This window comes from Nycticebus coucang, chromosome 22, assembly GCF_027406575.1.
Source record: "Nycticebus coucang isolate mNycCou1 chromosome 22, mNycCou1.pri, whole genome shotgun sequence".
Taxonomy (NCBI): domain Eukaryota; kingdom Metazoa; phylum Chordata; class Mammalia; order Primates; family Lorisidae; genus Nycticebus; species Nycticebus coucang.
In genome coordinates this window covers 34939526-34964201 of record NC_069801.1, presented here as the reverse complement: position 1 = coordinate 34964201, position 24676 = coordinate 34939526, and the positions used below count along the sequence as shown (strand labels likewise).

Sequence of the window (24676 nt, the reverse complement as noted above, 5' to 3'; positions counted from 1 at the left end):
GTAGAAGAAAAGAAATATCCAAAATTAAATCAGAGATCAATGAAATTGAAAACAAAAGAATCATTCAGAAAATTAATGAAACAAGGAGTTGCATTTTTGAAAAAATAAATAAAATAGATAAAGCTCTGGCCAGAATAACTAGAAATAGAAAAGCAAAATCTCTAGTAACCTCAATCAGAAATGATAAAAGGGAAATAACTGATGCCACAGAGATACAAGAGATCATCTCTGAATACTACCAGAAACTCTATGCTGAGAAATTTGACAATGTGAAGGAAATGGATCAATATTTGGAATCACACCCTCTCCCTAGACTTAGCCAGGAAGAACTAGAGCTCCTGAACAGACCAATTTCAAGCACTGAGATTAAAGAAACGATAAAAAAGCTTCCAAAAAAAAAAAAAATGCCCTGGTCTAGATGGCTATCAAACCTTCAAGGAAGAGCTTATTCCTGTACTACAGAAATTATTCCAAAGAATTGAGGAAGAAGGAATCTTCCTCAACACATTCTATGAAGCAAACATCACCCTGATACCAAAACCAGGAAAAGACCCAAACAAAAAGGAGAATTTCAGACCAATTTCACTCATGAATATAGATGCAAATATTCTCAACAAAATCCTAGCCAATAGATTACAGCTTATCATCAAAAAAGTCATTCATCATGATCAAGTAGGCTTCATCCCAGGGATGCAAGGCTGCTTTAACATACACAAGTCCATAAACATTATCCACCATATTAACAGAGGCAAAAATGAAGACCATATGATCCTCTCAATAGATGCAGAAAAAGCATTCGATAAAATCCAGCATCCTTTTCTAACTAGAACACTGAAGAGTATAGGCATAGGTGGTACATTTCTGAAACTGATTGAAGCTATCTATGACAAACCCACAGCTAATACTATACAGAATAGAGTAAAACTGAAAGCTTTTCCTCTTAGAACTGGAACCAGGCAAGGTTGTCCTCTGTCACCTTTACTATTCAACATAGTGCTGGAAGTTCTAGCCAATACAATTAGGCAAGACAAGGAAATAAAGGGCATCCAAATGGGAGAGAGGAGGTCAAACTCTCCCTCTTTGCTGATGACATGATCTTATACTTAGAGAATCCCAAAGACTCAACGACAAGACTCCTGGAAGTCATCAAAAAATACAGTAATATCTCAGGATATAAAATCAATGTCCACAAGTCAGTAGCCTTTGTATACACCAATAACAGTCAAGATGAGAAGCTAATTAAGGACACAACTCCTTTCACCATAGTTTCCAAGAAAATGAAATACTTAGGAATATACCTAACAAAGTAGGTGAAGGACCTCTATAAAGAGAATTATGAAATCCTCAGAAAGGAAATAGCAGAGGATATTAACAAATGGAAGAACATACCACGCTCATGGATGGAAGAATCAACATTGTTAAAATGTCTATACTTCCCAAAGCAATCTACCTATTCAATGCCATTCCTATTAAAATACCAACATCGTACTTTCAAGATTTGGAAAAAATGATTCTGTGTTTTGTATGGAATCAGAAAAAAAACTTGTATAGCTAAGGCAGTTCTTAGGAATAAAAATAAAACTGGGGGCATCACCATACCAGATTTTAGGCTGTACTACAAAGCCATAGTGGTCAAGACAGCATGGTACTGGCGCAAAAATAGAGACATAGACATTTGGAATCGAATAGGAAACCAGGAAATGAAACTAACATCTTACAACCACCTAATCTTTGATAAACCGAACAAGAACATACCTTGGGGGAAAGACTCCCTATTCAATAAATGGTGTTGGGAGAACTGGATATCCACATGGAAAAGATGGAAACTGGATCCACACATTTCCCCACTCACAAAAATTGATTCAAGATGGATAAAGGACTTATATTTAAGGCATGAAACAATAAAAATCCTCAAATAAAGCATAGGAAAAACACTGGAAGATATTGGCCTCGGGAAAGACTTCATGAAGAAGGCTGCCATGGTAATTGCAACAACAACAAAAATAAACAAATGGGACTTCATTAAACTGAAAAGCTTCTGTACAGCTAAGGAGACAACAACCAAAGCAAAGAGACAACCTACACAATGGGAAAGGATATTTGCATATTTTGAATTAGACAAAAGCTTGATAACTAGGATCTATAGAGAACTCAAATTAATCCACATGAAAAAAGCCAACAATCCCATATATCGATGGGGAAGAAACATGAATAGAACCTTCTCTAAAGAAGAGAGACAAATGGCTAACAGACATATGAAAAAATGTTTATCATCCCTATCTATTAGAGAAATGCAAATCAAAACCACCCTGAGATACCATCTAACCCCAGCGAGAAGGGCCCACATCACAAAATCTCAAAACTGCAGATGTTGGCATGGATGCAGAGAGAAGGGAACACTTTTATGCTGCTGGTGGGACTGCAAACTAGTACAACCTTTTTGGAAGGCAGTATGGAGAAACCTCAAAGCACTCAAGCTAGACCTCCCATTTGATCCTGCAATCCTATTACTGGGCATCTACCCAGAAGGAAAAAAATCCTTTTATCATAAGGACACTTGCACTAGACTGTTTATTGTAGTTCAATTTACAATCACCAAAATGTGGAAACAGCCTAAATGCCCACCAACCCAGGAATGGATTAACAAGCTGTGGTATATGTACACCATGGAATACTATTCAGCCACTAAAAAAAATGGAGACTTTACATCCTTTGTATTAACTTGGATGGAAGTGGAAGACATTATTCTTAGTAAAGCATCACAAGGTATGGAGAAGCATGAATCCTATGTACTCAATTTTGATATGAGAACAATTAATGACAATTAAGGTTATGGTGGGGATGGGGAAGGGGAAAGCAGAGAGTGAAAGAAGGAGGGAGGGGTGAAGAAAGGAAGAGCAGAGAGAGGGATGGAGGGAGGGGTGGGGCCTTGGTGTATGCCACACCTTTGGGGGGCAAGACATGATTGCAAGAGGGACTTTGCCTACCAAATGCAATCAGTGCAACCTGGTTTATTGTACCCTCAATGAATCCCCAGCAATAATAAAAAAAAAAGAAAGAAAGAAAGAAGAAATAAACAAAAAATAAAATAAATAAACAGCTATCATCATTTTATTCTCTCTTAACCAGGTTATCAAATAAGTTTCTACAGTGTGGATGACAGGAAACAATGGTGATTTTGAATCTTTGTATTTTTTAAGGCTTTCATTAATGTTTAAAAATAATAATTGGTGAGGATTTCGTACAGAAGAAATCTCAGAAGTCAACTTTCATCCTGCATACTATATTCCAATACTGGAAATTACCTGAATGATTCCGGATGATTTTTTATAATCTCATATTTTTATTTTATTTTTTATTTTTTGAGACAGAGTCTCACTCTGTTGCCCAGGCTTAGAGTACCATGACCTCAGCCTAGCTCACAGCAACATCAAACTCCTGGGCTCGAGCAATCTGGCTAATTTTTTTCTATATGTGGTAAAGACTGGTCTTGAATCCTTGAGCTCAAGTGATCCTCCTGCCTCAGCCTCCCAGAGTGCTGGGATTACAGGTATGAGCCACATGCCCGGCTAATCTCATACTTTTAGCCCTAGGAATTTGAGGCCTTTGATACTGCTTCCTAACCCAATATAACCAGGTAAAAGATTATTAATTTTTTAAACAGGCTGAAAGATAAGAATTTTGATTTGGTGGTTTTAATGGGAAACATCCTCATGTCAATAGGCAAATCCAAAAGTTGGGATTCTTTTTCAGGGTTAGTCTTAGGTTCACTGTATCTCTCTTTGATGAACACAACACAAAGTTATATGAATAAGCTAACTCTATGAATTTAAATTTAAATAGCCCCCTGTGGTCAGTGGCTACTGTATTAGATAGAGCAGCTCCAGAGCTATAAGTCCTCATCATCAGCATCTTCCTAGAGAGATGGGGAGGTAATGGAGACACAATGAGCTAAGAGATTTGCTTAAAGGCTTTTGGTGACTCTATAACAGAACTGAAACTAGAGCCTTATTCCATAATGGTCCTCCATCCCTGCATCACTGCTGCCCATGAAGGCTTTTACTGTGCTTTACAACAGCTTCATACCTTTCCACAGGTAAGTCGTTGCTCCTGACTGCAATGCTCTTCTTACCTACATCCAGCCTCTATCTGCTTGGTAAACTCCTACCCATGCTTCAAGACCCAACTCAAACATCACAACCTTCTCCCCATTCCCAGAAGTTCCTTGCTCCTTCCCTATCCTCTGCAGCATTTTGTCTACTTAGCTATGAGAGCATTTATGATGTAATTATCTACTTCATTATCTCCCACTCTGTCCCTAGAGGCACAGGCAGTGTTTTATTCTTCCTGTCTCCACAATCTAGCCCAGGAGACTGGTCAACAAAAGTGTCTGGAATCAACATACTGAATGTACTACAATTCATAGGCTCCAAATAAAAACAGCCCTTTCCCAGAGATTTCCAAGCTTTCTCCTTATGATGAATTTATACAGAGGGACATGTATGTAGCTATCAGGATTCCTGGTTCTGTTTCTGACTCATGTGAAGTTGCTGTGTGACTATGGGTAAATTGTGTCCCCTTTCTGGACCTGAAAGGATTGGACTGGGTCATTTCTTTTTTTTTTTTTTTTTTTTTTTTGAGACAGAGCCTCAAGCTGTCACTCTGGGTAGAGTGCTATGGCATCACAGCTCACAACTCTTGGGCTTAAGCAATTCTCTTGCCCCGGCCTCCCAAGTAGCTGGGACTACAGGCACTTGCCACAACAGCCCAGCTATTTTTTTGGTTGTAGTTGTCATTGTTGTTTGTCAGGCCCGGGCTGGATTCAAACCTGCCAGCTGGTGTATGTGTCTGGCGCCTTAGCAACTTGAGCTATAAGCGCCCAGCCCTGGACTGGGTCCTTTCTAAGACAAACCCAGACTCTCTAAGGGCATGACTGAGGGATGCCTGGCTCAGCAACTTAGGTGGGCTGAAATGGATCCTCTGGAGGAGGTTTCTGGGCACAGCGGTTGGAGGTGGCCATCAAACTGTGGCAGAAATAGCTGGTTGCTGGACTTAGAGCTGCCAGAGTGGCAGCTATGTCAGTAGCTGCTCCTGGGCCACTGGGCCAGGAGAGTCCAGGCCCCTAGACATGATGGAGGGAGGGCTTGGAGAACAGCTCAGGTAGGAACCATGGGGAGGAGAGGAAAGGCACAGACCCAGCACACCAGAAAAAGGGAAGAGGCAGACAAGTATAACAAAACAGTGACTGCGGAAAATCCATGTCTGGCTAGATTCCATTCAGTTATGCATTTCCCTTATTCATTCAACAAATATTTATTCACAGATTTCCTGAGTTCAGGGGCTCTTATATTATCAGGAGAAGAAGCCAAGTCCCAAAGTTGGGAGTAACTTTTTCCAGGTCACATGGAGTTACTGCCAGGTCTGGGACTAAGAGCCCAGGGGACTGCCTTCTCATCCAGGCCGAACCACTGTGCCAGCGGAAAACCAGCTGCAAGTCTAACCAGTGCCAGCCAGTGGGCCCCACACTCACTCTCAGGGGGCAAGGCCTGGGGCAGGGCATGCCAGTCCCACCAGGAATAGCAGTCTTCTCCAGAGAGCAAAAGAGGACTGAGGAGATCCTTTGCCTCTTTAGAGGCTTACTTCGTGTAGAGAAGCTTAACAGAGTAAGCCCTGGGCTTGGAGTCAGACAGATCTGGATTCAAGTCCCCAGAGCAGTAATTTTCAACAGGTGTGCTGTGAAAAAATTTTTAAAGATCATTAATTAAATTATTTTCCAAACAAGTTCAAAATATAGTAAGCATATTCTTTTTTTCTACTTTTTTAGTGGGGAATCAACATAATTTAAATGTGCAGTGGAAATTTTAACTATAAGTTCAAGTGTGCCATGAGATAAAAAAGGTTGAAAAACACTGCTATAGAGACTCCCTTTTTTCCACCCCCAACTAGGTAAATTAGGAAAGTCACTCATTTCTCAGCATCAGTTTCCTCATCTATGAAATAGAGACAATTTCTCACAGAGTTCAGTGAAGGTTAAGTGAGATAATAGGTGTGTCTAGAAGCCATCTAAATGTTTTGCAAATGAATAAGATGAGAAAGAAAATAGCCCCCTTTGGTGGTTGGCCACCAGGCCCTGGGGTCCTTGTGCCAAAGGTAAGCAAGTTCACAGAACACCAATACCCAGATGAGGTCACTGTAATTGTAACCCAGTGAGACAAAAAAAGACCCCTCCACACCATGTCTGAATACAGATAGCAACCAGACCACTGCACAATATTGTTAAAATGACCAAACAGCCCCCTCTCCTAGTGAATATGAATGGGGTGATTTCTTTATCAATCATAGCTTTAGCCCTGTTCCACTCTCCTCTCTGTTAGATAAAAGTAATCTCAATACCTAATCACTGAATTGTCCCTCCTCTCTGACAGCACCTAGCCCAGAGCTAGGTATAATAATCTCAACTTTGCTTTACTGTGGGTGTATCCTTGGCAGCCTTTTGCTGTGGGGCACTGGCTAAGAGTTAAAAGGTGCAAGTTCAGACTCCGTGATAGACTACTGGAGAAATCTGCATGCACACAGACACATACAATTATATATATGTAATTTTTTGCCTGAAGGCTCTTCCCCACAAATTACACAGTGTGAATGACTTACTACTCTGCTTATGAATGAAATTGGCCATTTGTCTAACTAGATTCTGGTAGAATTTGGGGAAATAACTATCATGGGCAGAGGAAAAAATGACAGTGAGGAGAAAGATTAATATTTACAGTAATTTGATCATGTGCCAGACTTTATCTCATTTAATTTTCACAACCACTTTATAAGATAGGTGGGATGTTACATCCTCGAGTTTACGGAGAGGAACACGGGCTCACTGATGTTTGGTAAGCATTGAGGCCAATATTTGAAGCAGAGTTGACTCCAGAGACCCTGATCTGTGTACCCAGGGGGGTGCTCTTTCACCCTACCCTAGGAGGGAGGTGGACACAGAGCTGGGCCCACTCTGTCTCCTGATCCCTGAGTGCCCTAGCACCTGGACCACTTCAAGGTAGCCTCCTCTAGCTCCACATCTCCTGGGATAATGCCTAAAAATTAGTCTTGAGTAAAGCATAATCCACCAGAGATCAAAAGCCCTTCATAAGGGAAGGGAAGGGAAATTTTGTAAGTAGGGAAACTTACCCCCAGGGACTGAAGTCCCTTCTCCTATCTGGGCTTTCTTCAGTGATTTTTGGAGCTGACTCCTACTGACTTGCAAAGGCCAATAATGTGTATCTCTCCCCAGCTCTATGTTAACTGATGTACCATTGGTAAGTTGTTATCAGCCATGATGTGTTTACACCATAATCTTGGTAAATGCTATAAACCATGGGCTATTTTTTTTATTTGGTTCCCCCCACCCACCCCAGCAACCCAGTTATTAAATATTTACCAGCACACAATGGGTTCCTTCTCTCCCATAGGAAAGGGAATTATAAACACTAGTGGAGATGCTTGGAAACATAGGTAAATTGAATCTCAATTTGGCATGGCTGTGATTTTATCATTAATGTCTGTATGGCTCATGACTTACTTGTGTCAGAATATTTTGAATGTCTTGTTGAAAATGTTTCTTGGGTCTGAGTCAAAATCTCTAGAGGTAGGACCCTAGAGTTGCATTTTAACCAGTGTCTTCAGATGATTCTTTTGGTTCCTGAGTTAGAGTATCACTGACCTATGTTCTCATTGTCATATCAAATGACATCTCAGTCACAGAAGACAAAGTTTAGACCCTCACAGAAAATGTGATTCAGCCTCTATTGTGTGTGTGTTTATGTGTGAAGATGGGGTCTCATATGTTGCCCAGGCTGGTCTTGGACTCCTGGCCTCATGTGATTCTTCCAACTTGATCTCCCCAAAAGCTGGGATTACAAGTGTAAGCCCTTACACCTGGCCCAGCCTCTGTTTCTTGAATATGCTGAAAGTGAATAAAGACAAGCCTAGACCCCCTCCTGTCTTCTGAAGTGATGAGAGAAAGCTCATTGGAATCGGAATTTTACCATATCACCTCCCAGAGTCTAGGTGAGTTTGCTTGTCAAAAGTTCCAGTAGAATCTATCAGCACATAGGCAATGTATACTCAATTCTTAACTATCTGAACAAGATGAAGTCAGAAGACCTGGGTTTGAGTCCTGGATATGACCCCCACTAAATGGATCTAAGGCAAGTGCTCTAACCTTTCTGGGGCTCAGTTGCCTCTTCTGTAAAACTAGCATCCACCTTAGAGGTCTTGTCTTGACAGAATCACCTTTTCTTAGAGGTTCATAAGAATCAAATGAGACCATGATGGATACACATTCACTTCCTTAGCTAGCTCACCCTTGCAGGTGGGCCCTCCTTCCCTCTAATCATGGGACTGTTTCTCTCACCAGGCTGTGAGCACCTCAGAGGGAACCTGAGCTCACCCATCTCTGTGTGTGCTTGGCATATACTGAGTAGTTCCTAAAGGTCTGTGATTGACTATGAATTGTATTATTAGGGTTCTCCAGAGAACAGAACCAATAGGCTATAGATAAATAAATAGAAAGATAGATAGATAGATAATTTATTATAATGTATTAGCTCACATAATTATGAAAGCTGAAAGTTCTATATTCTGTTCTTTTCTAGCTGGAGATCCAGGAGAACCCAAAGTGTGGTTCAAAGGCCTGAGAGTCAGAGAACTGATGGTATAGATTTCAGTCTGGGTTTAAAGACCTGAAAACCAGGAATGCCAAGGACAGGAGGAGATCAATGTCCCAGCTCCAACAGTCAGGCAGAGAGTAAAACCAACCTTCTACTGCCTTTTTGTTTTATTTAGGCCTGCAACAGATAGGATGATGTTGAGGGCTATCTATTTCACTCAGTCTACCAAATCAAATGCTAATCTATTCTAGAAATACTTTCATAGACATGCCCAAAAATAAGGTTTAATCAGTTAATAGGGCATCCCTTATCCCTGTCAAATTGATATGTAAGATTAATCATCACAAGTATGCATGGTCTGTGTGTAAATATAGACAAATAAAGCCACCCATACATAGACTAGAAATTGTTTTGGATTATTTACAGAGAGACAACATGGTGTGATAACCATGGCACAAGGATGGGGTCAGGAGCTTCAAGTGTTACCGCTTCATAATACATCACCACAAACTAAATAAACTTAAGACAACATGTTTATTATCTCACAGGTCCCACCTTAGCTGAGTCCTTTTCCTACTATCACACAAGACTGAATCAAGATGTTTTTCAGGGCCAGAATCTCATCCAAGGCTTACCTGTGGAAATATCTGCTTCCATGCTCACTCAAGTGGTTGGCAGAATCCAGTTCCTTGTCGTTGTAGATCTGAGAGCTTCCATTTCTTCTTGGCGATCAGTCAGAGGACACCCTCAGCTCCTGGAGATGCTGCAGTTCCCTATTCTGTGCACCTCCCAACACAGGTGGCCCACCACACGGCTGCTTGCTTCTTCAGAACCAACAGGGAGGAACAGAGAGACTCAACAAGACAGGTGCCACACTTTGTGTAATGTACCCATGTCACACTGACGTAGGAATATCCATCCCATCCATCCCGTCACCTTTGCTATATTATACCAGTGAGAAGTCAGTCACAGGCCCCACCCACACACAAACAGAAGGAATTACACAAAGCCACAACACCAGTGGCGGGGTGATGAGTAAACTCCCTAAGAGTCTATTGGCCACAGAAACTGAGATGAACATAAGGAGGATTTTCCTTGTGAAGCTGGTAGCCTCAGACTTGTGGGATAACAGAACTTTTGGGATTCATGTCTTGACAATTTCACTTTACCTGGAAGAAAACAGAAGGCTGTAAAGACTGAGGCACACGTGCATGCAGCAGGGCCCACTAGAATCTAGACCTCTGACTCCTTCCAACATACTCTACTATTTCTATCTCTGCTTATTGTCAGGGCTTTGGGGCCACAAGACAGAAAGTTAGGTGACACTTTGAGGCTGTAGCTCAGTGGATGCTAGAATTTCTTTTTTTTTTTTTAGAGACAGAGTCTCACTTTGTTGGCTTCGGTAGAGTGCACTGGACTCACAGCTCACAGCAACCTCCAGCTTTTGGGCTTAGGCAATTCTCTTGCCTCAGCCTCCTGAGTAGCTGGGCCTACAGGCACCTGCCACAACACCCAGCTATTTTTTTTGTTGCAGTTTGGCCAGGGCCGGGCTTGAACCCACCACCCTCAGTATATGGGGCTGGCGCCCTACTAACTGAGCCACAGGTGCTACCCAGGATGCTAGAATATCTTAGAAGAATTACAAAATAAATCCAAGTCCTTAGCGTACATTCAAGGCCCTCTGACTACCTGGCCCAACCAAGATTTTCTGCCTCACATCTAGCTATTTCTCCCAGTATCTCATGTTTCATCACAGACCACTATTTGTTGCTTCCTGGAGTTGCCTCCCTCCCTTTACACACTTTCCCCTAGTAATGCCCTTCACGCTGTATGCTTAGGAAATAAACAAAACAAACAGGAAAATAAATGAAACTACTTATCCTTTGAGTCCCAGCTCAAATACCACCTTCTCTATGAATCCTTTCTTAATTTTTGTACACAGAATCCCTCCCTACATTCTGCCCTTAGAATCTTATACAACCTCTATTATGGGCCCTTTCATATGTACAATAGTTGTTCTTGAGTTCTGTCTCTCCTATGACCCAAGGACTTTAAAGCGGGGCTGTTAGAAAGATGTGAAACCAGTTTGGTTAAACAAGTCTATCATGGCAGCTGGCCCTGTCAAGAAACTATCACAGCCTCTCCTGCTGAGCTGAGATACCAACAAGGCTAATGAGAGTATTTATTTGAAATGTTTGAGAGTATTTATTTGCAGATGTATCCTGAAGCTCATCACAAGTTAAGGAAAGGCTAGCTTGATCCCTATGCAATTATGTTCTCCTTTGTAGCTCCCCCAGTGCTTTGTTCCACTCAGTAAATCTTTACTGATTGACTGAATTGTCATTTAATGGTCATAATTCATGTGCAGTTGACCCTTGAACAACATTGATTTGAACTGTGCAGAGCCACTTATATGCAAATATTTTTCAATAAACCTATTGGAAACTATTTTGCAGATTTACAATTTTAAAAAAAACTTGCAGACAAACCACATAGCCTAAAAATATAAAAAAACAATAAGGCAAAGTTAAGTATGTTATGAATGTATAAAAATACATAAGGTTGGACAATTAAGTCTGTGAACTTGTCCTAGAAAAGGTGTTACAGACCTAACTGCTGAATATCACTATGGTCATCTTTGAAGTACTCCCCTTGGGAAGCTAGGCACTGATGTCAGTACCTTGTACACCCTGCAAAGCATTTTTTCTAGGATAAGTTCACAAACTTAATTGTCAGACCAGACCTTGAATGATGACAGCTCTAATGGCCATTCCAGAGAAAGAGTTCCAAAATTGAAGGGTGGACTAAGCATGGGGGTCTGTGCATAGCATCCCAAGGGTAGTATTTTGAAGGTGACCATAGTGATATTCAGTAATGAGGTATGTAGCACCTTTTCTAAGATGAGTTCACAAACTTAACTGTCTGACCTCATATGTCTGTACTAGTCTATTTTATCACTTACAACATAAAATACAGAAAAAACTATTATAAAAAGTTAAAATTTATCAAAACATACACAAACATGTAGAAAGAGACCAGGCATGCCATCATTTGCAGGGAACAAACATAAAGATGCAATGTTAAATAATAACTGCATAAAATTAACTGCGTACACACTGTACTATTGTAATAATTATATAGCCACCTCCTGTTATTGCACGGAGCTCAAGCATTGCAAGTATCCCTCAAAATGCCGTGTGCCACTAACCATCTCCATGTGAGCAGTTCACCTCTCAGTAAACTGCCTATCATGGTAAAAAGTGATCTTTCATGGTTCTTACATATTTTTTCATCATGTTTAGTACAATACTATAAACCTTGACTAATACCCTGGGACTCATAAGGAAGAACCACTAGTGATGCTGGAAGTGTTCCCAAGAAGCAGAGAAAGTCATAACATTATAAGAAAAAGTTGAATTGCTTGCTGTGTACCACAGACTGAGGTCTGCAGTGATGGCTGCCTACCATTCCAGAGAGATGATTCATCTTGTGAAGAAACAACATAAATATATGGCATCAATAAAGACAGTACGGTACTGTGGATGTACTTTCTCTTCCTTATGATTTTCTTAATAAAATATGCCTTTCTCTAGCTTACTTTTTTGTAAGAATGCAGTATCCCTATAATACACTAAGTGTGTGTTAATAGATTTATGTTCTTGGTAAGACTTCCAGTCAATAGCAGACTATTAGTAGTTAAGTTTTTGGACAATGAGTCAAAAGTTACTTGTGAATTTTTGACTGTGCAAGGGGTTGATTCCCTTATCCCCCATGCTGTTCAAGGGTCAACTGTATACCAAAGTCTGAGCCTATACTAAAATTTCAAGTGACAGAGATGAATAAAAATAGGGCATGAACAATTGAAATCGCAAGGGCTTGGGAACAAAAAAAGCCTGATTCAAAGCCAGACTCAGTTACTTACTAGCTATGTGATCTTGAGCAAGGTACTTAACTTCTCTGGCCCCAGTTTCCTCAGTTAAAGAGGATATAACAATACCTACGCCATAAGCGTTGCTGGGTGGATTACAGAAGATGGTATAACGTGCCTGGTACATTGCAGGTGCTCAGCAGATGTTAGTGCCATGCCCCTACTCATTTGTAGAGAATCAATAGTCTTATAGGCAATAATTATCATACACTGTGATCATTGCTGTAACAGATGCAGAGTGTTAGGGAAACATAGGGAATGGAGAGACTTGTTCTGAACAGAGAGGGAGGGATAAGTCTTCAAGAAGAGGATGAGCAGGAACTGGCCAGAAGGACCTTCAGTCAGAGGGGACAGAGTGGACCCAAACAAAAGTGTCCTAGCCCCTAGTCTTCATTTTTGTCTGCTCCCATATAAGGTGGCATCTAAGCCCTAAAGTTAACTTAGAGATGAAGCAATCTCTTCCTTCTGTGACAGATGACTAACATTTTTATTTTTTAGCCATACTGGAGAAAGTGTCTTTGCCTTTTCTCTCTACCATAAATACAAACTAATCCAATTTGCAGCTAAGTTAATGGTGAGAATTGAAATGCACTGAATTCCAAAACTCTGATTCTAAGAAGAATGTCAAGTGACTCTCACTCTCAATGCATATGATACATTTTTAAATATATTCTAGAGTTTGATGCTGTTAAATTGAGACATATATATAACCTGAGTGATATAGTTGCTGTGGGAATCCTTGAAATCTCCTAACATTTTTATATCCAAAATCTCATGATCTTAACTTAGACTCCCAGAATCCCAAAATGTTAGTATAATAATAGAAGATCCCCTAGAGATCAAACCTCCACATCTCCCTGATGAAGAAACTGAGACTAAGATATAGGGAATGACCTATCAAAAACCATGCAGCAAAATTGTTGATTTCTGACCCTGGAACACAGGCCTCTAAACTTCAAGTCCAATTCTGTTTTTCCTGTACTACAGTCACTCCAGGGGGATGGTTATAAATTTAGGGTAGGATCTTTCAAATTGTACATTTCAGTAATAGATGTTCATTTTGAAGAAGACTCATTACCTTTGAGTCCAATACTTTTGCTCTTAAACAAGTCAATACCAAAAGATTACATCAAACCTCTGGTTCTTAACCATCTCCCCAATACTACAATCCTAAAGGTGATAGAATCATGGACTCTTAGAATAAGAACGGATTTTAGAGGCTTCTCTGGTTCAACTACCCTTCTACCCCTTATGAATGTATTCAGTGATATATCATTTTCTCCCAAGGGAATTTATCCCATTGTTTGGCCATGATCCCAACCTTTCTTTTCTTTTCTTTTTTTTTTTTGAGACAGAGTCTCAAACTGTTGCCCTGGGTAGAGTGCCATGGCGTCACAGCTCACAGCAACCTCAAACTCTTAGGCTTAAGCAATTCTCTTGCCTCACTCTCCCAAGTAGCTGGGACTACAGGCACCCACCACAATGCCTGGCTATATTTTGGTTGTAGTTGTCATTGTTGTTTGGCAGCCCAGGCTGGATTCGAATCCACCAGCTCCAGTGTATGTGGCCAGCGCCCTAGCCGCTTGAGCTACAGGTGCCACTGATCCCAACATTTATTGAGCAGAACTCTGCCCATGAAGAGGAAAGGAGGAAGGATATGATGCTCACTTACTGAGCACCATTTGGATACCAGGCACATGTGAGGGACTTGAATACATTCTCTCACTGCACTCTTAAAACATCCCTAAAAAGTAGATGTCATTATCCCAATTTACAGACCAAAAAAAAAAAAAAGTTCAGAGTTTAAAGAATGTGTCCCAATACATCCACAATAAGTGGAAGATTCAAGCCCTGGGACGCTCTTTGGTATAACAAGATGCCTTGTCTTCCTGCCTCCTGTCTCTCTTTATGACAGCTCTTTCAGCAGGCTGTGCTGGAGCTTTCTTTTTAAAATAAAAATCCCTTGCTTAACTGCCTTTGATAGCTCTTCAATACCCACTCATGGTAAATAGTTCAATATCCACTCAAGGTAAATAGTCCAAGCTCTTTAGTTTAATAATCAAGGCCCTTGACAATCTGGCTTCAACCAGACTTCACAGGCTCATTTCCCTCTACTCTTCTGATGCATTCCAGGTTTACCATGAGGATGCCTTTCTGTCTCTGCCAAGCTATACATGCTGCCTACATGCCCTTCCCCTCTTTTTCTGCCTAAAGAAATCTTGATTTTCCAGTCCACTCAAATATTACCTCCTTGGTGAAGCCTTACCCGCTCCCTCTGGGCAAAATGAACTCTCCTCAGCTTTCTTCAGCACATGGCAAAGGCCTGAGTAATAGCCTCTTTTGCGTCTTGGTCCTTTGATCCTCCCTTACTTTTCTTTGTATTCCCAGGTCCTAGCACATACTAGCAGTTCCACAGATGTTTACGAAATAGAACTGAGGCCTATCCTTTTCCAAATGTTAGTCCTTCAATTAATTGAAGACTCTTTTGAGACTTTGCCCTACCTCACTCTACTCCTAGCTATTTCTTCTCTAGGTTAAATGTTCCCAGGTCCTTTGGATGTTGCTTGTAAAGTCTGATTTCCAAATTCCTTATCTGGTCATTTGCTCCTGGGTGATAATTTTTCACCTTCCCTCTTTTAAAACATGATGCCTAGGACAAAACTCAATAGCCCAAAGTCTGGCTACGACAGAACAAAGTGAGAGGATTCTAATCTATGATTTAGAGGTACTATTTCCTTAACCATTATTGTGTGCTAGGAGCCTCTACTTACTTTATTTTCTTCATTCTTCTGGTGAGGTATGTGTTATTTCTCCATAATTTACCTTAAAGTCACAAGCCCAGAACACAAAGGAAACTTGTGGTCAATTAATACCTTTAGATCATTTATACATCAGCTGCTGTCAAATTATTATTTTTCCCAGTTACCAGCTAGTGACAATCTTAAAGGCAGCTGAGGATGAAAAGAATCAGTGCCTTTAGAAGGATGTGAAACCAAAGTACAGAGAAAAAGTCTGGTTGGATTGAAGACCAACTTCCTGACAGTAACAGCCTTTATCTAGGAGCTCAGAGCCTGGAATTTCTCAATCACATAGCTTCCTGGAACTATTGTTATTTGGTATTTTATAAGAGAAGCAAGAGCAGAAGTGTCTTAAATAAACAATGAGGTTTGGGTCTCAGCATTTCTCTGCACTGATACAACCAGAATCTGAGCAGCCAGTGAATAAGGAGGCTGCCTCTCTGATCTGTGGCTTGGGTCTGAGAGGGTCCCACTGTAAACATTCTTTCCATGAATACGTACTGAGCATCAACTGTGTCCCAGGCATGATGTCAGGTGCTATGGAAGTAATGAGGAACAAAGAGAGAGTTCCAACCTTTTGGAGCTTACAGACAGATGGAAGACAGGCACAGAAGCAATTAATATGCCCATGTTCAAGGAAATACAATGATAAAAGAATGACCCCAGGCTACTAGAGCAAGAGGAGGAGCATTTAGCCCACCTGGGATGAGGAAGAGAAGACAGCAGAGGAAGTTTCTAGGTAAAGTAGTCTTAACTGATGTGTGGGACTCAACCTGGTCAAGATAGGAGGAAGAGAAAATTTTCCAGATATGACCAGAGCCTCAAATGTAAGAAACAGCATAGAGTTCCCATAAAGTATGGGAAGAATTCAAAGAATTTTGGTGTTTAAAGTTCAAGAGGCTGGGAAGATAGATAGGATTATTCAGTGCCTGTTGTGTGATAGGCATTGTGATAAACCTTAACATACATATTCCAGATCATTAACTCACTGTGTGATCTTAAGCAAGTTGTTACACTTCTCTGGGCCTCACTAGTAAAACAAGGACTCAATGAATTCTAAGGTCCTGTATAATCTCAGTCTGTGATATTAGGGAGTGGAAAGGCATTCTAATCTATGGGCTGTGCTCATAGGAATGCTGGTCAGGTTGATCAAGCATATGGCCTTGCTTATCCAAATTACAGGCTGAGTATTCAAGAGGAGTCTATTAAACTTAAAAACATTTACTAAGCATATAATGTATGCAGGATTCAGGTACAGATTAAAATATCTGACAGGGTAAGCTTTGATAAATGGCACTGGAAGGGGTCAGATGAGCTGTGAGAGCTTGGAATTGGGAGAGACCAGAGTCTTCGTGGAGAGTGGAGCAAGGCTTCTTGGAGGAAACGTGTGACGGCCATAGGATGCAGTGTGGGGAGGAAGAGGTTAAACAGAGTCATTTCAGGCAAAGTAGACAGCAAAAGCTTGCCAAAGTGAAACAAACGCTGTGCTTCTACTCCCATCTGCCCTCTTCACCCCCTGCATGCTCTGCTCCCCTAACCTTCCCTCAGCATTCTGAGCTGACATTTGAGACCCCATTTTCTCTGTCCACCTTTCAGTCCCATGTCTCTCCTATACAGACCCTCTGCTCCAGCCACACAAAGTTACTTGCTGTTTCTTGATTTTCTATCCCCCATTATACCTTTCCATACCATACCCCACTTCCTTAATACTTCCTCCTCTGCCTACAATCAACTGTTCCCACCCATCATTTAAGGCTCATCTAAAATACTACCTTCTCTAACCCTGCCTGAATCTCTTCCAAACACATTTTGAATGCCTTCTCCACATGGCATTTGTAACTTCTTGCCTTGTATTACAATATTTGTCCTTACCAGACTGTACGCCCCTTGAGAAAAAGTGCTACGCCATGTTGGAATCTGCCCCAAGGTGTTGTACATGGCAGCACTGCCTAGGTGGCTAGCTCCCCAGGGAGCAGATGGGCTATGAGCAAAGTGGTCAGAGAGTCTAAATGTTCCTGCTGTTTGATCATCAGTTACTGGAACTGTTGCTGTGTAATCTTTTGATTATGCTAGCAATCATTCACCTAAACTCAAACAAGTGTTTTGGGGTCATTAGGCCCACCTCTAGTTCCAACAATGGACACTGGCTAGCCTATCCCATCCTCCTAATTGTGTCACGAATGGGAGCCCAAGGATGCAGCTGGCTGAAAGGCAGAAATGCACAGCACGGAGCAGGTCAACATCCTACTGGTTAATTCAAAAGCATCCCATCCTGGGCTGGGTGCAGTAGCTCACGCCTAGCTAGTGATCCTAGCTAGTAATCCTAGCACTCTGGATGGCTGAGGTGGGTGGATTGCTTGAGCTCAGGAATTCAAGACCAGCCTGAGCAAGAGCAAGACCCCATCTCTAAAAATAGCCAGGAATTGTGGTGGGCACCTGTAGCCCCAGCTACTCGGGAGGCTGAGGCAAGGGGATCACTTGAGCCCAAGAGTTTATGAGGTTTCTGTGAGCTACAACGCCATAGCACTCTACCCAGGACAACAGAATGAGACTCCATTGTGCCTGAGAAGAGTATTGGAGAGCCATTATTTGTCAAAATTTACCACCCTTGTGATGTGGGTACATGATGTCAACTTCATAGGAGAACAAACACAGACAGCTCATGGGCTCAGAGAGGTTGAGATGCTTGCCTGGAATCATACAGTAGGTGGCAGAACTAAAACACAAAGTCAGGCCTCATGCATTCTCTACTCTGTGGCAACTGTCACTTGACATCTCATGGAGACATGAGACCCAGACTGTTTTTAAGAGGTTCAAAGTTTCTGGGGAATAAGATCAGAAAACTTCTGACCCTAGTTACGATCCCAGATTTAGTATACAGATGACTACCCATTAAATCATCTTAGGCAGCCTTGAAGCAGAAAAGGAGTTATAAAGGTTAACAACCAGAAGCAGGTATTAAAGGGAAACATCAAAATCCAGAAGAGGTTAAGAGCTCTTATGTGTTTCAGTGCTCACCTCCCTCCAATTTCTATAAACAACAGAAGCCATCTCTTCCATTTTCAACTCTTGTCTAGGTTATCAACAGGGGAAAAGTAAAACACTGTTCCCTCAATCTTCAGTGTTTGAATAATGACTCCTTTTTTGCTGTTCCTTATGGAGAGTTCTGCCAGGTTTAATTCCTTAATGAAATATATAAAAGCATACCTAGGGTTTCCTAGCATACCTTCTTTAAAAAATTATATCCTTATTAATTTGCCTACTTTCTTCCCTCTCCATTGCCTGTGTATTTCCCAGCTTCCCCCCACCCAAGACTGCTTTACATCTGCCTCTTGGTTTTTAAATCTTTTAAAAATTCAAACATTAAACAATGATATCTATGATGGGCTGTGCCCTAGGAGACTAAGTAGAGTAAAAGTGATGTACCATGCTCAAGGAAATGACAGTCTAACTTAAAATACAAGAGTGTGATACCTTTCATACAGTGATATTTACCAAGTGACAGCAGAGAAGAGGGAGCAATTAATTCTTCCTGAGAAGTGTTGGAGAAGTTTTGAGCTGGATTTTAAAAAGAGGTACAGATCCAAATGATGATTATGTACACTTTTATTTATTTATTTATTTTAGCAAACATGTAGGAATAGTCCTTCATGCCAACCCTTATCTGAGGATTAGAGATACAGGTTTGAACAAGGTTCCTGATCTCAAGCTTTCAGCCTAGAAATGGAGTCTTAAAAATATACATCAATAGGGCGGCGCCTGTGGCTCAGTGAGTAGGGCGCCGGCCCCATATGCCGAGGGTGGCGGGTTCAAATCCAGCCCCGGCCAAACTGCAACAAAAAAATAGTTGGGCGTTGTGGCGGGCGCCTGTAGTCCCAGCTGCTCGGGAGGCTGAGGCAAGAGAATCGTGTAAGGCCAAGAGTTAGAGGTTGCTGTGAGCCGTGTGACACCACGGCACTCTACCCGAGGGTGATACAGTGAAACTCTGTCTCTACAAAAAATATATATATATACATCAATAATGGCAATGCAATACAAACTGAACCAAGAAGAGAATTAAAGAATAATCTGCCAGAGGATTTGATAGAGAATGTTTTTTTTCTCTCTCCTTTGAGAAGTGTTTAAGAGAATATTTCTCATTGAATATAGCAGGCAGAATTTACCTGGCCCCTGGTATATACCACGTGAATAATTCCTGGGACAGTGACTATGATGAATTTTACTCCTATTATTAGCATATGTCATGTGGAAGAGTTGATCTTAAAGTAGGGAGATTATCTGGTTGGGCCTGACCTAATTACAAGTCTTTAAAAAGCTCAGAATTTTCTTTGGTTGGAAAAAAGGGAAATTAGAGAGATTCATAGAATGAGAAGGATTTGATGTAAGAGACATTCTGTTGATGAGATAACATGTAAAAAGGACCATGTGGCAAGGACCTCAGAGGGATCCCCAACTGATAGCCGCAAGACAACCTCGCTGTGGGATCTCAGTCCTAAAACTACAGGGAATAAATTCTGCCAGTAACCTGAAGGAGGTGGGGGCAGACCTCTTCCTTATCAAGCTGCTAGACATCTTTTTTTTTTTTTTGTAGAGACAGAGTCTCACTTTATCGCCCTCGGTAGAGTGCCATGGCGTCACATGGCGCACAGCAACCTCCAACTCCTGGGCTTAGGCAATTCTCTTGCCTCAGCCTCTTGAAGCTGGGACTACTGGCACCCACCACAACACCCAGCTATTTTTTTGGTGCAATTTGGCCAGAGGCCGGGTTTGAACCCGCCACCCTCAGCCGCCCCCTCTAGACATCTTGACTGTAGCCTCAGGAGACCCTGAGTAGAGAACCCAGCCACACCATACCAATTTTCTAATTTTTAGAACGACTGGGTATTGCTTTAAGCTGCTAAATTTGTGGTAATTTGTTATGCAGCAACAGAAAATACAAGCACTTATAACACCGTGCTCTTATTAGCTGTTAATATATTAGTTTCCTCAACTATGGGCTCCTTGGACTTGGGCTGTATCTAATTATCCTTGTAATGTTAGGGTCATTCATAAGATAAGCATTCCCTAAAATGCCAATGAATAAAAGTTTAAGTGAGATGCAGAGATGCAGATCAGGACACGGATATGCTGTGGCCATTTCCTTTTCTCAAAGATGGGCAGACTGATACTGTGACTAAAAGGAGAAGGGGACAAAAAGAGGAGGCTCCCCTTCAGTCAAATGCTCCATGGCCTATTCCAGAGGCAAACGAAGTGACCCCTCCTCAGCTGCCCTAATATCGGCTTAGGTGAATTTCCTTCCAATGACATTGCTTTTAGAAGTACTATTAGCTAAGACACCCCTCTGTGACTTGAGAATGACTCCAACATTCACTAGCTGGGTTACTTTGGACAAGATACTTCACCTTCCTTTGCCTCAATTTTCTTATCTGTAAAATGCAGATCATAATACTTTATATGTTTGTTATGAAAATTAAATTGTCACAAGAATTAAAGACAGTACACATAAATGATGCCCACACCCAGCTCAGCACGGGCCTCAGGATTTATATTTCACTGTAACACCTTAGCGATAGGTGAAAGCTAAATGTAAGTATTTAAAAGCAGTCAAAGTATAAGGTGAAAAGTCTTTGAACCTCATTTATTTCTTATGAAACATTGTTTTTAATATGACACAAAAGGAATAAGAGTGAAACTTATGTACCATCTACCTTGCTTACAAATAGTTAAAATCCCTCATTGCTCCTCCCTGATGACATCCCCACTCCCAAACTCCTAGAGATAACTACTACTCTGAATTTGGTGTTTTTTGTTTCCATGTATATCTTCACATTTTTACTATGGGTGTTCCTCAACCACATTGGTATTATTTTGCTTATTTTATCATACTGCTTGTTATTTTTTGTTCAGTACTGTTTCTAAAGTATTTCTATGTTGTTACATGTTATTATTGATCTTGGCTCAAGATCAAGGGTTGGCAATTTTTCCTATAAAGGGCCAGTTAGTAAATATTTTAGGCTTTGAAAGTCATTAAGTTCCCACTGCAGTACAAAGGCAGCCACAGAAAGCCTGGCTGTGTTACTACATAACATTTTCATAAAATTTTAATACATCATAGAAGTATCATCCATCTATTTAAAAACATAAAAACCATTCTTAGTTCCTATGCCAAATATAAGTAGGAGGGGGCCAGATTTGGCCTAAGGCCTTGTCAATCCTGCTCCACATTACTTATTTTGATTGTTAGAGTGTTTTACTGTATGTTCATTCACTTAAAAAAATATTTAGTAAGCATCTACCAGGCACTGTTGTAGATCAGACACTGATCCTGGTTTTAAGAAATTTACTGGGTAAAGTAGGCAAGATAAGACATGTTAACAAATAATAACACAGAAAGTGATAAAAGCTCTAGAGAAGTTTGGAAGGGCCGTCATGAGAGCTAACAGGATCAGAGGCAGTAGAGCTCATTTCACATCTGCACAGTGGTTGAGAAAATGGTCTCTGGAGCTGGGCTGTTTGTGTTCCCCTTCTGGCTCCACCATTCACTAACTGTGTGACCTTAAACAAGTTATTGCACCTCCCTACAACCCAGTTTTCTTATCTGCAAAATGCAAATTATAACACTGCACAGGATGCTAAGAAAATTAAATTGTTGAAAGAATTAAACATAGTACATGTAAAGCACCTGGAAGAGTACCTGGCTCACTGTAAGCATTATATAAATGTTAGCTTTGATTATTAAAGCTAGAAGATCATGGAGGACTTTGTGATGGAAGTAGTAAATCAGAATGGACAAGATGGGTAGGGTTTAGACATACAGAAATGGAAAGAAAACATTCTAAGAAGAGAGAACAATGTATGGAAAAGCCTAGAGTAGCAAAGGATATATAGAGAAAATTACAAGGTAAGTAAAGGAGAACAGTGAGAAAGAAATTTAGAAAGGAAGGTTGTGGCCAGACCATTGAAAACCTTGAACACAAGGCTAAGGAGTTTGGACTTTGTCCTGTAGGTGATGAGGACCTACCAAGTTTTATGAACTAGGAAATGACATGATGCTTCCAGGATTTGGCAGCTGCGGGAGGCAAGTCTGAGATAAGTGTCCAAAGTTAAGATGTAATTCTGATAGCCCAGGGAGTGGGCCCTCCACTCAGGCAAAGGTAGTGAGCTTTGGATGTGGGGAGCACAGGGAGGCATTTTAAGATACATTACCTAGTGTTAAGCCTGGGTGAATGGGAGTGTGGTGGTGCCATCCGAAATGGGAAAGACAGAGAAGGTTTAGAAAGTCATCTGTTCTTTCGTATTTCCATCCCTTCGCCTGGAATGCCTGTGCCTTGTGGATACATCCCACAGGAGCTAGCTTGGGTCTTGAAAGCTCTTTCTAAAATACCTAAGTCGCTACTTAAAACTCTTCAATAGCTTCTTATAGCCTGTAGGAGGTATTCATAAACCTTTGATCTCAGGCTGCCTTTCCACTCTTAAAAATTATTGAGGACCTTGAAGAATTTCTTATGTGAATTTGTTACTTCTATCAATATTTACCATTTTAGAAACTAAAACTGAGAAAATTTTTAAAAATTATTAATTTGGCTTGACGACTGTGGCTCAAGCAGCTAAGGTGCCAGCCACATACACCTGAGCAGGCAGGTTCAAATCTAGCCCCGCCTGCCAAACAATGATGGCTGCAACCAAAAAATAGCCAGCCGGTGGCCGGTGCCTGTAGTCCCAGCTACCTGGGAGGCAGAGGCAGGAGAACTGCTTGAGCCCAGGAGTTGGAGGTTGCTGTGAGCTGTGATGCCACAGCACTCTACCCAGGTCGACAGCTTGAGGGTCTGTCTCAAATAATAATAATAAAATCAAAATAAAAATTATTAATTCATTAAAAATTCTAATAAACTCACTACAAGTTAACATATTAACACATTTGACACATTTTAAATGAAAAATAACTATATTATTTAAAACAAGAAATTAACAGTAGTGTTTCACATTTGTGGATATCTCTTTTAATGCTTGGCTTAAAAAAAGTGAGCAGGATTCTAAAATGTTTCTGTATTTCCATTGTGATATCTTATGTTCTACGGAAAATTTCACTGTATACTTGAAAAAGAATGTGAGTGAAAAACGCAGAAAATACTTATAAGTATTTTTTGGAAAATAATGCTGAGTTCACTATCCCCAGAAAGGAGCTCAGGGGATTCTGGACCACACTTCAAAAACCAGTAACTTACAAAATAAATTCAAAGCTCTTTGTCTAGACATCCAAAGACCTCTTTCCGTGTTCTGGCTTCCTTTTCCTGACTGCAGGATCACCACCGCATGGGTGGCTCCCTTATTCCCAACACACCACCCCCTCCAGCCAGCCAGCTTGGTAACTGGCCTTTATCCTCTTGTCCTCCTGAAATGAGCTTCCCCCTTGCAGATTCGTGCAGGAGCCAATTTGAACTTGATTAATTCTGCTATACCTCCTTTGACCCACCCTAACTCAGCTGACTGTTCCCTGCAGGCAGAATACAGGTTCTGAAGTCAAGCTGGCTGGGAATGAAATCTCCGTCCCTCAATAACGAGTTGGGTGACTCTGGACAAGTAACTTCACCTCCCTGGACTTCAGCTTCCCCACTGCTAAAAGGGAATGGCAGTTAAACAGAACGGTGGAGCGAACAGTGCCGGTGGCCGCTGAAGGAGTGACCCTACGCACTGTGTCTGGCCGCCCACGGGCTCAACACATACTCGGTGAAGGGATGAACCAGCGGAGTAAGCTTGGACGCTTTATACTCACTGGGTTCCCCGCACCGTTCCGCAGGCTCAGCAAGCTCTAACTTATCTTACTCACTTCAATTCGCCAGGTCAAGGGCTACTGCGTTAGGGCAAGCGGCCCCGGGGTAGAGATGGGAAGCTAACTAGCTCAAGGTCACACAGCCAGCCACCAGCAGAGCTGGTATTCGTTGAAAGCGGCGGCCCGGGTCAGCCGGACTTCAGGGTCAGGGCCACCGCTCCTCCACTGGCCCAGCGTGGCCTCGGAGCCCGCTATCTACGGCGGCGGCATTAGAGCCCGAGCCTGAGTCCCCAGGACTCAGTTTACCCATCCGGGAGATGTGAACCCGACCGGCGCCCACGGCCCGGCGTGGAGAGCCGCAGGCGGTTTGTTTCGCCAGGCTGGGGGCCCTCCACCCGCCCTCCCCCGGCGCGGCGCCCCGCCCCCGCGCGCGAGCCCAACTGCGGGGGCGCGCGCCACCTCGCGGCGGGAGGCGCGGGGGCGGGGCCCGAGAAGCTCCCGCCCCCGCCCCCCGCTCGGC

General features: G+C 41.8%; 1 long non-coding RNA gene across 2 annotated transcripts; it reads right to left on the bottom strand.

Annotated features, from left to right (window-relative positions):
* Nucleotides 1–5339: 5339 nt before the first annotated feature.
* Nucleotides 5340–24550, bottom strand: LOC128575112 (uncharacterized). 2 transcript variants are annotated; one of them, XR_008376925.1, is made up of 3 exons: nucleotides 24160–24550; nucleotides 9296–9829; nucleotides 5340–5733 (listed from the first exon to the last, which is right to left on the bottom strand). It is a non-coding gene; the product is annotated as an uncharacterized LOC128575112 (long non-coding RNA). The 2 variants fall into 2 exon arrangements; XR_008376926.1 differs by lacking the exon at nucleotides 5340–5733 and having other exon boundaries at nucleotides 9181–9829.
* Between the last annotated feature and the right edge of the window lie 126 nt (nucleotides 24551–24676).